We start from the raw sequence: 12106 nt of genomic DNA, 5'->3' as shown, positions 1-12106 counted from the left end.
TTCCTGAAATAGGTGCTTTTTCTCCCCAAGGTGGGCCTTACCTTCTAAACCTGCCTTTATTATTCCTAGAGGGAAGTTTTAACCAAGAGGCCCTAATAAGATCAACTACTTAGCTGATCTGAATTAGAAATTCATCTCAAAAGTCAGCAATCCACCTAATGGCCTGAGCCAATTCTGTCCCTACATGGAAGAACTCAAATCAATAATTGTAACATTTATTAAGTGCATACTATGTGCTATGAGATATTTAAGCACTTTACATGTGTTGACTCACTGAATATTCACAAAGAGCATACGAAGTAAGGAATATTGCCATCTGCAATTTACAAAGGAGAAAATGGAGGCATTTTCCACAGTCAGCTAAATTTTAAGTGATGGAGTTAGATTCAAACCTAGGGGTCAGCCAAGTCCTGACCTATTACTTCTCTGTCATGATTGATTGAATGAATATTATATTTAGGACAAAGAATCATGGAAATGTATAGATTGTCAATGTCAATCTGCTAACTAGTGCTTGAATTGCTTCTGCATTGATCTCACTAAGCATAGAGCATCTCTAAGGATAAGAAACACTCTCTTGCATCTGGACGTTTTATAAAATCGGAAATAAATTAATCATGGCTATGTTCAGACTGCCTGGTTGTCTCTGGCAAATATAAGAAGAGAAGAAGACTGGTTGCTGGTGTCTATTCTTTATAATAAAGTAAAAAAATGCCAGCAATATGCTATCCAATCAAATGTCTGTGTTCATGAAACACATCTCATACAAATGAAAGGTTTTGTTGTATTATTTTCTGGAAACAGTTTTTCCCCCCAAGACTACAAAGGCGCCACATGCTTCAGGTTGCATTTGTGCAGTTTCATCAAAAGATTTAATGAAAACTCTTATTTTCACAAGAAAAGTATAAAAAAGGCTTTAAAACCCACCTGGGATATGAGGCGACCTATGCATTTGCAGGAATAATGTACTCTTTAGAAAAGCATGAGGCATTAATACTTAAAAATTTTTTATCACAGAAAAGGGTGTTGCTGCTAAGCAGATGTCAGCTATTATTCCAACTGGATGGGAAATGTGTCTTGGCTTAAATACCTTCTCCATAAAGTGAGTTTAGTTACCTCTCAGCAATAAGTCAATTGTTTCATAACAGATATTAGAATAAGTAGGCAAAACAACCCCCTACATAGACACAAACTCATAGCTTTATGAACTAATTTAACTGTTTCATAATTCTTAACTCCTGTTTTCATGTCCTTTTATTTCATGAGGCCTATTGTTTTAGACATCTAGTTAAACTCTGCCTGCAATCTCTGTCATGAAACCCAGCTTCCATACGTCTGTTTGAGTTGTTTCTGAATCCTATAGCTCACCTGATCATGTCAAAGCTAAAGACTTTCAATGGAAGCTTGATTGCTGATAGGATCCCACATTTTTAAGATGAATATCAAAAAGCTTTGCTTTTACTAGTAGCTCCAAACCTCTCCAGTTTTCGGTATCTAAAGATTCTGAAGTTTCTATTTTTTTCACTTCACGTTTCATCCAACAATATGAGGAGAGCAAGATAAGAAGGGCAGAAGATGGCTGCCGACGGGAAGGCAGGCTGCAAGATAGTGTGTGAGTGAGAGAATGAAAGGAGAGTGTGTGGACGCATGGGGAGTGTCTATTTGTGAGTGAGGGACAGCTATATTCCAAGGGACTGCTGGGGACTGCTGGATCGGGCTCCCCTGACCAGGCAGCCCCTACTGCTGCTGAAATCTCTCCCAGGTCTGCCACAGAGACTACACCATCTTGAAGGGGAGAGTGGCTGTGATCAGAAGCCTAGCCTTAACCTTCAACTGGGAAGAATCGGATAGCTCCCGGGACCCTACAACCACAACACCCAGGGACCAGCTGCGAACCCACAAACACTGGGTCTCAAGCAGCGGGAGTACGCAGACTCGGAAGAGCTCTGCACCTTCTCATGGAAAGGTCAGATTTCGCCCAAAGAAAGGTGAGGTTTGCAATCCAGGCTGGAGGGAGGAACCCGTGCAACAGGCCCCACAAAATCTGCGGCCATTGGGGCAGCGTAGTCTGCGAATGTGACAGAGCTGCTGGCAGAAGGGAACTCGAGAAATTAACCCATAGCTGGGCTGGGCACAAAAAGGCAGCCTGAAGTTTTACCAGTATACCGGCTGCGCTGTGCTGGGGGAAAAGACATGCACAGAGACCTGTGCAGAGTCACACGCAGTGCCAGGATGAAAAAGTCACGAGTTTGCGCCCTTACTTTGGCTCTCTTTTCTCTTTAAATCCTTGCTTTTGATTACTAAGCCCAGTACATGGGATCACCCAATTAAAAACACTCTCAGAGATTTCAGGGAAAAGTTATTTTTGTGGAACCTGGGGATCAGAGTGGGGAGAAACTATCAGAAAACCAGCTCTGGGGCAGCCCATTCCCCCAAACCAGTATTAAGTGTGGCAGGGAAAACAAAATCTAAATACTGGGTCAAGAGGATTTATAGCCCAGATGTCAATACAGAAACACTGCCACCCAGGGGTTGAATCACAAATTGACTCTGTGTAAATACAGCTAAAGGCAGGCTGAGAAACAAGGAAATACTGCCTGTTTGAAAACAGGATTGTGGTTTATGACACAGAGGAGTGGTGGAACGCAGGGAACTTCAATACTGTCCTGACTACCTGACAGAAAACAGTCATGCCAAACAGAACAGTAGAGAAAGTGAATGACCTTCACTAATGGACATTTTTATTTTTTATCTTTTACTTAAGAAACTAAATATTTATTTTATTTTTTTATCACTTGATTTTACCTTTTTAATTATTATATTTTTATTTTTTATCAGTATTATTACTACTATTGTTTTACCTTTTTTAAAGTTTCATTTTATTTCCTCTTTATTTTGGGGGATTAACGTTCTACATTTTATTATCATTTTTCCTTTAGCATCATTTTACTCTATCTCAACTTTACCTTTATGCCAACACTCTCTTCTTCACTTTTCCCCTTTTGTTGTCCTGTTCCTCTTACCCTATTTCTGCTTTAGATTTTCCCTATTCCTTCTTTTTACCCCCTGTTAAAAATTCATCCTACTTATATATCTAATTTCTGATCCCCTGCTCCAAGTCCATACACACTTCTCTCTTCTCTTTCTTAATTATCCACTTTTTTTCTCTCTTCCCTTTTTTTGTTTGTTGTTTTCTTTATTGTTTTTTGTTTTATTTTGTTTGGTTTTGCCCTTCTTTCTCTCTGTCCTATTGTTGTTGTTTGTTTGATTGTTGATTAGATTATTTTCTGTTTGTTTGTTTGTGTGATTTTTTCTCTCATTTGTTTTTTATTGTTTTTTTTTTGCTTCTGTTTTTCCTCTCCTCACTTGTTATTAGTTGTTGTTTATAGTTTGCATTCATCTTTGGAACAGAATAGAGAAACCAGAAATTGATCCAAGCCATTATACTCAATTAATATTTGACAAAGGAGGCAAGGACATACAATGGAGTCAAAAAGTCTCTTTAATAAATGGTGCTGGGAAATTTGGTCAGATACATTCAAAAAATGAAACTACATCACCAACTTACACCATACACAAAAACAAACTCAAAATGGCTAAAGGACTTGAATGTAAGATGGGAAACCATAAAAATCCTACAAGACTCTATAGGCAGCAAAATTGCAGACATATGTTGTAGTAATATCTTTACAGACACAGATTCTAGGGCAAGAGAGACTAAGGAGAAAATAAACAAATGGGACTGCATCAAAATAAAAAGCTTCTGCACAGCAAAAGAAACCATCAACAAAACAACAAGAAAGCCCACTGCATGGGAGAACATATTTGCCAATGTTTTCTCCGATAAGGGTTTAATCTCCAACATTTACAGGGAACTCATACAACTGAACAAAAGGAAGATAAACAATCCAATCAAAAATGGGCAAAGGATCTAAACACACTTTTCAAAAGAGGACATTCAGAAAGCCAAGAGACATATGAAAACATGGTCAAAGTCACTAATCATTGGAGAGATGCAAATCAAAACAACAATGAGGTACCACCTCACACCTGTCAGAATGGCTATTATCAACATATCAACAAATGACAAGTGCTGGCCAGGATTCAGAGAAAAAAGGAACCCTCATGGACTGCTGGTGGGAATGCAGACTGGTGCAGCCATTGTGGAAAACAGTATGCCGTTTCCTCAAAAATTTAAAAATGGAACTGCCATTTGACCGAGTAATACCACTTTTAGGAATATATCCTAAGAAAACAGAAACACCAATCAGAAAGGATATATGCACAATAGTTAAGATTTGGAAATAGCCTAAGTGCCATCAGCAGATGAGTGGATTAGAAAACTATGGTACACCTACACAATGGAATACTACACTGCCATAAAAAAAGAAGTAAATTCTTACCATTTGCAGCAGCATGGACGGAACTGGAGAGCATTATGCTAAGTGAAATAAGCCAGTCAGTGAAAGAAAAATACCACATGATCTCACTCATTTATGGATAATAAAGAACATTATAACCTGATGAACAAAAAGATAGATACAGAGGCAGAGAAGCATCGAACAGACTGTCAAATTACAACGGGAAGGCTGGGGATGGAGGGGGGGAGGTAAGAGATCAAACGAAGGACTTGTATACATGCATATAAGCATAACCAATGGACGAAAGACACTGGGTGGGTGGGGTGAGGAATGTGCCAGGGGGTAGGGGAGGCCGGGGAAAGGTCAATGGGGAAAAATAAGGAGACATATGTACTACTCTTTGTAATACTTTAAACAATAACAATAATAAAAAAAATATAAGAAGGGCAGAAAGTCTCCTGAAGGCTGCCAGGCCATGTGCGTTAAAAGAGGTTAGGTGTGGCTTCTTATAGGCAGTGAGTCATGAGCAGGATTATAAAAAAAATTGTAGAATTGTTGAAAGAAATGGAAAAGCAGAAGAAATTGAAATATAGAAACATGCCACTGGAGCATTCATAGTATAATATTCTATGGAAATTAGAAATTCTTTCTGAATTAACTGACACTATATGAAGTAGAGATAATACACCACTGCCTTTACGTGATGTCGGAGAGCTCAGCAAAGCTGTCATTTAAAGTCCAAATAATGGGTTTAATACTTTAAAAATCTTTTTCTGCGTGAAGCTGCAATGACTTATGAGGAAGTAAATGAGGATGAATCAAATGCCTTCATTTGCTTTGTGCACTAATTCACTTAAGATTTTAATTACTTTATTCTATTTTATCAAATAAGATTTAAATTTCAATCAAAACAAGTTCTAAAATGTCAATTAAAAAGTATACACATCAACTAACCATTGTTTTGAAACCTTTTTCATATAAGGCTAAATGCAAGATTTATTTTTCTCTATGGAAAATATATTGATTTATATCAACACCAGCAATATTTCAAAGGTCCTGTTTTAATACACTCTATTGAATATAATGTATTATCAAACTTTATGATCTTTGCCAATCTTGGAGATGAAAAATGATAACTCATGGTCATTTTAACTTCAAATTTTCCTCCAATAATGAGGCTGAACATATGGGTCATTAGTTTCAAATCCATTTTTATTTATTTTCTGTGGACTGTATCCTTTTCTTCTGGCCCTTTTCTTATCTAAGAGGACTTTTTATATAGTAAATATATCAGTTTATTGTCTACTACATGACTTGAACAAATATTTTTCTATTGTATCTGCCTTTGTTTTTTGTGGGGTTTTTTTTCTGTGTTTTGTCATGTTTATTGTTTTCTTTAATTTTACATGGTCAAGTTTATTATCCTTTTCTTTTTTATTTCTGGGCTGGGGATGATACTTAAAATATATTTGACATTAATCCTATATAATAAAGAGGTAATATGCAAATTGACCCTCACACCCTCACAATATGGCTGCCTACGACCAGGCCGGCAGGGGGTTAGTCGTTTAGATGACCAAACGACTGAACAAGCAGACTGTGTGGGGCAACCAGGCTGGCAGGGGGTGGGAAGTTGGGGGTGACCAGGCCGCCAGAGGGGAGCAGTTGGGGGTGACCAGGACAGCAAGGGGCAGTAAGAGGTGAATAGGTCCACAGGGAGGGCAGTTAGAGGTGACCAGGCCAGTAGAGGATGGCAGTTGAGGGTGACCTGGCTGGCAGCAGGGGGAAGTTAGGGGCAATCAGGCCAGCACAAGGAGGGAGTGAGGGTTGATCAGGCCGGCAGCGGGGGGGCAGTTAGGGGAACCAGGCAGGCAAGCAGGTGAGCGATTAGGAGCCACCTGTCCAGGATTGTGAGAGGGATGTCCGGCAGTCGGACATCCCCCGGTCCCAGATTGGAGAGGGTGCAGGCTGGGCTGAAGGGACCCCCCCCACACATGCACGAATTTTGTGCACCGGGCCTCTAGTATTATATGATTTTCTCTCATTTTTCTAGTACTTTTATGGTTTTATTATTTTATGTTTACATCTTTGATAATTTTTGAAATTTTCATGGTCTAATTTTTTAAATTTTAGGAAGGGTTTGGAAAACTTCAAACCATGAGCCAAATATTCACAGTAAGCCAAATTCAGCTATGCCAACTAGTTTATGAACTGTTTATGGCTGCTTTCACACTACAACAACAGAATTGAGTAGAGAGACAGAAATCTGCAGAGCCAAAAAAATTTACTATTTGTCCCTTTAAAAATTGTTTATTGACATATGTAATACAAAATAATATCTATCTATATATCTATCTATATATCTACCTATCTATCTATTTAGCTATCTATCTTAAGAAATTAAACACTATTGATTTCACCCTTTGTCTACAGGTTTGAATGCTACCATTATAAATGTACTAAATCTTGAAACATCTTTAGGAATCGAAGACCAATAGGCTATACATAATCACCCAAATTTCAGGTTAAATGGATCCTTTGCATTCACTTACATGCATGATTCTGGGGTCTTTCCTTCTAGGGAGGTATTCTGACCTGAGTTCCAAGTGTATGTGTAAAATTCACATTTTATTGAATCCTCTTCCTATATTAGTCAAATCCCAAGTATTTATCATAGAGTCACATTTTCCTCCTTTGTATACTTTATTAGTAGGGAAATGTGCATAATGTGCTACACAGACACAACTGGAAGAATGCCTCTCATACAATACTCTATTTGTTTTAACACATATTATCATTGCCATTATTTGTAAATTGAGAGAATTATATTTATTCTTTTTTAAAAATATATATTTTATTGATTTTTTACAGAGAAGAAGAGAGAGAGATAGAGAGTTGGAAACATCGATGAGAGAGAAACATCAATCAGCTGCCTCCTGCACACCCCCTACTGTGGATGTGCTCGCAACCAAGGTACATGCCCTTGACTGGAATCGAACCCGGGACCCTTCAGTCCGCAGGCTGATGCTCTATCCACTGAGCCAAACCAGTTTAGGCTATATTTATTCTTGATGTCAAAATAAACAAGGAATCACTATCCTCCAAGAAAGCACTTTTCATTTTTTTGTCACTAGTCTGATTGGATTGAAAAAGAACTATCAATGACCCTTTTGCTTGTTCCTCTTGAGATCTGTGACATCTATTGGTGACTGTGTATCTAAATTTGGAGACAAAGTTAGTATATAATGAAGGATCATTTTCCTCAGCGCAAAGATGTTTTTCATGAGATATTTCAGAAAAGTGAGGAAAAAGATACCTAATATACATATGCATGCATATATGTCTGCATTTGCATATATATGTATATATTTGTGTATAATTCAGAAAAGTAATTAATTGAAGTACATATCAGTGACCAAATTTATATCCTCACTCCTAGTTACTAGGAAATAGGAGTATGTCTATGAAATTTATGGTTAACATGGGGAATTGGGACTAACCTAATTTAGGAATAACCTAAACTTAAATCTACCCATGATCTTGTCATCATCAGTTTTCCAAGTTCAAGGTTCCAAGCATGAATCTAAATGATAATCAAATAAAGATGTCTCTTGGCAATATTTGACCCACTTTCTTTTGTACATGAATCAGAGGATATATATATATATATATATATATATATATATATATATACACACACACACACACACACACAGTATATAATTTTTAATTCTTTAAAATATTTAAATAAAGTACACTTTAGTGCCCCTTTGAGTTTTATTTATGGCAAACACACAAACAACTCAATGAACAACAATCCTCACCTCTGGGGGGAATAAATAAATGACATCAGTGATGTTTCGGCATCCACTCAATGCCCCACGTGTTGAGAAAGTGGAAGACTGGTAAGTGACTGACATGATATAAGGAAAAGAAGTGAAATTTAGTTCTTTAAATGAGCGGTGAAATCTGTAGTTTTCAGCTAGCCTAGGAAGTTTTAAATGGCTGCTCATTGTGAGGAACTCATTTCGAGTACATTTGAAAGGCAGAACATCTGAACGTGCGGTGGCCTTTTCCCACCTCTCAGCAACTTTGATTGGGCCCTGACTGCGAAGGAGAATGCAGAGAAGTGAGTCGCCGCCGGTTTCTATAGCACCCTGGGGTCCTTTGGAAGGACTCCTTGTCGTCCCAACCTCAGCCTGGGAGGGGCTGGAACAGTGACTCCTCCACGCAGGGGTCTAAGATAAACGACCTCCGGAGTCCTCGCTCAGCCTCGGGAGTCTTTGATTTTGAACTGACGAAGTGCAAGCCGACTTTAAGCAGGTCATCCGACCAGCTCACATCCTGCCATGCGGTTGACATGCACTAAATAATATGGCGCAGAGAGAGAGAGAGAAAGGTAGCAATGGATGTTTTTCAAAATAAAATCTACATATTTTTATTTTTCCTGGAGATTCTATATCATTCCTCCTCTGGGAAGCTGTTCAGAGTAGTAACACTGCTTTAGAGGATGAGTATGAGAATGAAACTATAGGTGATTCTTAGGGCACCCATTCACAAAGCTGCTGTGGAAAATAAAATAAAATAAAATGATGCCTGTCTTTATAATTGGTTGGTGAGGGCAGGTTGCATTTGAATTTCCAAAAAAATAATATTTTGGGCCAAATACTTTTATTGCAACCTGTAATTGTATCCTTGGATTTTTAAATGCATGGATTTAATTAACTCTGGGCCTCAGAGACTGATGTTTTCTTTTCCTTAATTCCATGATTTTCCAGCTTTGCAGCTATTTTTTCTTTCACTTTCCCCACAAACCCTCTTGATCTACTACCAACTACATTGTATACAAGAATATGATATAGAAAAAAATCAGATGCTCCTATTATTGATATCTTTGTAATTTCTATGATCTCTATAAGTACGCTTCTTTAACAACTTACATAATTTATGGAATCTTAAAATTAAAACAAACCTTTGTGATCACTTAATTCAATGCTTTCACTGGTAAAAATGGAAAATTTGAAATCTTTCCTTGTCAGTTTTTCTATCCCATGTACCAAAGCCATTGTCTTTCATTTAATCACAAAAGGTATTTTTAACCTTTATTTCTGATTATTTTACCAACAAAATTTCTTATCAAAGTAGAAGATTAGGGCAATTTCTCTTTCATAAATGTTCTTCATAAAAGTTAAAAATGTTCATCTTGAATAATACAGTATATATATATATATATATATATATATATATATATAGAGAGAGAGAGAGAGAGAGAGAGAGAGAGAGAGAGAGGGAGGGAGGCCCGGTGCATGAAATTTGTACATGGGGGGGGTGTCCCTCAGCCCAGCCTGCACCCTCTCCAATCTGGGACCGCTCGAGGAATGTCCAACTGCCCACCGGGATCGGGTCTAAATGGGCAGTCGGACATCCCTCTCACAATCCTGGACTGTTGGCTCCCAACTGTTCGCCTGCCTGCCTTCCTGATTGCTCCTAACCGCTTCTGCCTGCCAGCCTGATCACCCCCTAACCACTCCACTGCCAGCCTGATTGATGTCTAACTGCTCTCCTGCCAGCCTGTTTGCCCCCAACTTCCCTCCTCTGCTGGCCTGGTCACCCTTAACTGCCCTCACCTGTAGGCTTGTTTGCCCCAAACTGCCCTCCCTTGCAGGCCTTGTCCCTCCCAACTGCCCTCCCCTGCTGGTCAGCTTGTGGTGGCCATCTTATGTCCACATGGGTGCAGGATCTTTGACCATATTACTCTTTTATTAGATAGGATAGAGGCCTGGTGCATGGGTAGGGGCCAGCTGGTTTGCCCTGAAGGCGGGGGTTCCCTTGGGGCGTGGGACAGCCTAGGCGAGGGGCCTGTGGTGGTTTGCAGGCTGGCCATGCCCCCCCCCCCACCCCGGTGACCCAAGCAGAGGCCCTGGTATCTGGGATTTATTTATATTCTACAATTGAAACTTAGTAGCCTGGAGCAGAGCCAAGCCTCCTGCTTGCTCCATGGTGGCAGCCATTTCTGTTGGGATTTATTTATCTTCTATAATTGAAACTTTGTAGCCTTGAGTGGAGGTCACAGCAGGCCAGGGCTGCAGAAGCTTGGCTACTTTCATTGCCAGGGGCAACCCTAGCCTCCTGTTCTCTCCAGCTCTGTGGCTGCAGCCATTTTTGTTGGGATTTATTTATCTTCTATAATTAAAACTTTGTAGCCTTAAGTGGAGGCCTGGACCAGCCAGGATGTGCGCAAAGCTTGGCTTCCTTCATTGCTGGGGAAACCCAAGCCTCTCTTCTGCTCTCTGTGGCTGCAGCCATCTTAGTTGGGTTAATTTGCATACTTGCTCCTGATTGGCTGGTGGGCATGGCTTGTGGGTGTATCGGAGTAATGGTTAATTTGCATATTACTCTTTTATTAAATAGGATAATTTTTACTGTAGGAATAATTTAAATGGCTGAGTCTAGTCTAGTGTTTTTCTTTCCTTTTTGTTATACCTTAGTCAAAGTTGGCTTGAGTTGGGCTGTGCTCTAAGTTTCTTTCGGAAGAGAGCAAAGCTCATGGCTCTGAGTCAGTATAAAACTCATTAGCACATTGATTTAAGGAGTCATAGGCTCTGATTTATTTATTTTTCTCACACCAACCTCACTTTTGTGACTTTTTCAGGAATTTCACTAATATGAATACCATGGCTGACACCTGGTGAGTTCCTTATAGGGGCTCTTGTACTATTTGCCTTAATGAATATGTTCATGTGGTGGGATAGGAGAGGCTCCCTCTACATGACTAATGTAAAAAGTACACTACATTGAAGCAAATTTATACAAACCAATAAATCTGCAAAAGGATTTATTTAGAGAGTAAGGAATATTTTTTAGTTTTATTGTAAACTAGTAGCCCTGTGCATGAATCCATGCACCAGTAGCTCTCTGTGGGGCCTGGTCACTCCACGCCCACTGCCCAGAGGCTCTCCGCGGCCCAGAGGCCCATCTGTGGCCAGGCGCAGAATGGGCCTGGCCAGAGGCCCATCCATGGCCGGGTGCGGAACACTTGCCTTGTCGCTGGGGTAATGACACAAGCATTCCCCTCCCCCTAGCTGCTCTGTGCCCACTGCACAGAGGCCCTCAGCAGACAGAGTGGAACTCTTGCCTCGTCACCATGGCGACGAAGCAAGCATTCCACCAGGCTGCTCACACTGCCCACTCTCAGCAGCCGCCCCCCAGGACTGGGGGACTCCAGCGGGGCTGAGAGCACTGGGCGCCGCCATCTTGTGGCTATGGGCACTGCCATCTTTGTGACAGAGTGACAGTTAATTTGCATATTAACCTTTTATTAGATAGGATTGTTTTTAGAAAGAAGAAATTATCATTTTGCACATTTATTTTTGCTTTCTCAATGTAGACAAACTATTTCAAAAAAAGTTGGGAATTTGTAATATAATAGATTGAATAGCATAGTGTGAACAAAATAATATTTGGATTGTTTAGTAAAACAGTGTGGCTTTACATTTTTTGAGAAAAATTTATAGATTTCATCTACTTATAATGGTGACTCTGATTAGGCTTTGTGTTTTTCATTTTCTCATTATAACAAGTACTTACAGGTAATACAATTGTTTCTGAATCTACATTTGAAATATGTTATATGGTTAATAAGTTAAATACTTTGGTTAGAAGGTATTTTTGGTAAATCTCCTGCTTGCTACAGATATCCTAAGCATCATTTCTTAGAATTCTAAATCCTATTGGTTAAGTGATGG

The 12106-nt window shown here is 39.5% G+C and overlaps 1 pseudogene; it reads right to left on the bottom strand.

The window, feature by feature from the left end:
• The window catches only part of LOC103287812 (dual specificity protein phosphatase 5-like), a 186033-nt pseudogene that overhangs the window by 128709 nt on the left and 45218 nt on the right, over nt 1-12106 (bottom strand).

The sequence above is a fragment of the Eptesicus fuscus genome, chromosome 11, assembly GCF_027574615.1.
Source record: "Eptesicus fuscus isolate TK198812 chromosome 11, DD_ASM_mEF_20220401, whole genome shotgun sequence".
NCBI lineage: Eukaryota > Metazoa > Chordata > Mammalia > Chiroptera > Vespertilionidae > Eptesicus > Eptesicus fuscus.
This window is presented reverse-complemented; position numbering and strand designations above follow the sequence as displayed.